Genomic DNA, 2,947 nt, shown 5'->3' on the forward strand with positions numbered 1-2,947 from the left:
AACAATCCTAAAGTTCGAGACACATCTACCATATCTACCCCCTGATCTACCAAAGGTCAAACTATGGTCCACAAGATCGAATCATAGGGAATGTACTAGTCACATACCTAATACACTCCAAAAGACAACCTGCTCTGGATACCAACTGTAACAGCCCGCACTCCCGGACTATTACTTCTAAATCAAGACTAAAATATAATACAATTTACTAATACGAAAATCTATTACAAAGGTGTCTATTACAAAAGCGCATCTAACGGAAGCCCAAAATTTAATATACTCCAATCCTAAGTCCTCGAACTCCAATGATTTCCAACTCGAATCTTATATGAAACCTGAAATATAAAAGGGGTGAGCTACAAAGCCCAACAAGTATAAATTGACTAACTATTTAACAAGAAAACAATGGGTGTTTTTAATAAAACAAATTTTCTCAAAACGATAGTAATTTTATAAAAACAATTTCTAAAATAAATCCAACCCGAAGTTCTATATTTTAAAATTCAGAATTTAAAACAGAATATAGCAGATTTTTATAACAGATCAGAACAGAGTAAAACATAACGAAACGATAATTCTTATAAATACCACAGTCTTGATCTACGGTCACACTTTGCCAGTAGCCGGCATCTAATTCTTATTCTTATTCTTATTCTTATATACCACACTTTGCCAGTGGCCGACATCTAAAGTTCAATAATTACGCGCCCTTAATAGGTATCTAAAGTTGCACACTCGTGCGCCTACTAAGGGTATCTAAGGCTAGTTCCGGAATTATAGCGTAAATTACGAACGGGTTCGAAAACATAGAGACTGGGTTTCAAAAGATTCTCCTATCTTATTTCTTATACAGTTCGAAACATAATTCTTTTATCTTATACGAAATTCGAAAATCAGAGTATCAAAACTTTTCCGAATATAAACGCAAGTCAAAAAGTACTTACCTAAAAGCCTGACCAGATCTGAATTTATTCTTTTTGACCCTCTAAACGATATTTTCTTGGAAAACACGAAACACGAAAGCTGAAGATAACGAAAAGACCTCTCTGAAAAGTCCAGAATCACTGAATTCTGACTTACGATGAATTTTCTACGAATTTTATAAGACTGCTGATTTTTGAAGAAAAACCCCTTACGAATTTTGATGTTAAAAACGAGGAAAACGATTAGGATGTATTTATAAGATACAAAACCCTATATCTTAACCTACAAGTTATCCATATTATAATTGGATCCAAATTTTAGACTCATTAGTCTAATTCAATTTTAAATCCTAGTCTTTGTCTAATTTTAATCCTTTTTATTCTATTATTCAATTAATAATCTAATTTTAAAAATTACGGGATATTACATTAAAGTGGTCCTGACAAGTTATTCAATTACGAATTTGTAAGAAAATTGTATCTCTAATCTCCTTTCCCCCTCTTGGTTAGAGCATTCGAGGGTATAAAGTTCTAAGCCTCTTTGTCATAGGAACTCGAAGACCATTTATAGGAGAGTTATATTAGTTTGACTATTGCAAGCACTATTAATAATTATGTTACAAGATTTTACCATTATGAACTCCAACAATATTTCCGTTTGTTTTCTGGAATCATTATGTATATGAGTATATCTATGATCTTACCGTTGATTGCATAGCTTATGTATTAACCGTATTTGTACTATATTATGGTTGCAGAACTTTCCATGTCAAGAAGTTGAAAGACATAACAAACCAGAGGTTGAACTGAGGTATGTTATCTGCGTTATCTGTATCTTACTAATCATTTTCTTTGAATGAAGGTTCCATACAGAATACCCAATAAATCCATGTGGACAAGTTTATCAGTGTATTAAAGTAAAGCGAGGTCAACGCTTGCAAGATTTACCTGTTAGTGGATCGAGTCTTGGCACGTTAAATTGAATGTTCCAGAAATTGGAGTGTTTAAAGTAGATCACATAGTCATTTTGTATCTTTTGACATGTTGCCTACCAAGTCCAAATTATTATCTACCCTTTGCCGCATGTATAAATTATAAAGTCTACAACCTGCTGTAATTCTTTTGTTATCTATACCCTATTTTTCTATGATCTCTTGATTGATCAAATTTTACGGGAAGACTGAAATTGATGCAACACACAGCTTTTAAAATCAGCAATTCTTGTTAGTTTGTCGATTGAAATATGTTCAATTTACTTTAATCTTTTTTACCGTAGTTATCTTGTGCATACGAACATAACTTGCATGTCGCGAGAATAACCACCTAATATTTTTTTTCGATTTTCAGGACCAGTCCAGAACTTCTGCTAAATCCTGTAAGAATCTTTTTTGTCATTTGATGTAGAAGTATATGATTTTAAAGAAATAAAATAAACTGAAGAGGTTGATTCACGATCTACAGTTGCACTTTGATAACGTATATGCAGAAGTACTGGTAGAAATATCAGTAAAATTCTTGAAAACAGTTGCATCATCTTATGGTCCTAATATCTGCATATATTGAGTTTCTTACATTGAAGTATGGTTTATTTTTTTATTATATTACTATTACTTCATACAAGTGGCTTGAACAGCAAATGTTCAATTGTACAAGTTTTTCTGAAAAGCTGTTTCTTCTTGTAGGTTTTGATATGTAGAAATGAGGCCGAGAAGTGCTTGATAGAAACTTCTATTAATTCACTGCGCATTAGCCTTAAGGTGAGTTTCAATGCGAGGATTTACAGAATCTCCAAGTAAAAGTTTTGGCGTGTTTCTTTTGTTATGTCATGATCTTGCTGGGTATCATATTGCAAGGATTTCACTAGACTTGCACTGTGCTTAGGACATGCTATTACTATATGTGTTTTCTTGTTTCTTCGTTTACAGTATTATGATAATTGCAATCTCTTTTCCGACTTTTCGATAAGAATGGAAGAGAAGAAAGGAGGCGGCTTCCGTATAGAAATATGATATGTAGTATTCTAG

At 32.7% G+C, this 2,947-nt stretch overlaps 1 long non-coding RNA gene across 1 annotated transcript; it reads left to right on the plus strand.

Annotated features, from left to right (window-relative positions):
- Window positions 1-1,594: 1,594 nt before the first annotated feature.
- Window positions 1,595-2,947, plus strand: LOC141704376 (uncharacterized). The gene is made up of 3 exons (XR_012567938.1): window positions 1,595-1,734; window positions 2,271-2,298; window positions 2,606-2,947. It is a non-coding gene; the product is annotated as an uncharacterized LOC141704376 (long non-coding RNA).

This window comes from Apium graveolens, unplaced genomic scaffold (assembly GCF_009905375.1).
Source record: "Apium graveolens cultivar Ventura unplaced genomic scaffold, ASM990537v1 ctg7774, whole genome shotgun sequence".
NCBI lineage: Eukaryota > Viridiplantae > Streptophyta > Magnoliopsida > Apiales > Apiaceae > Apium > Apium graveolens.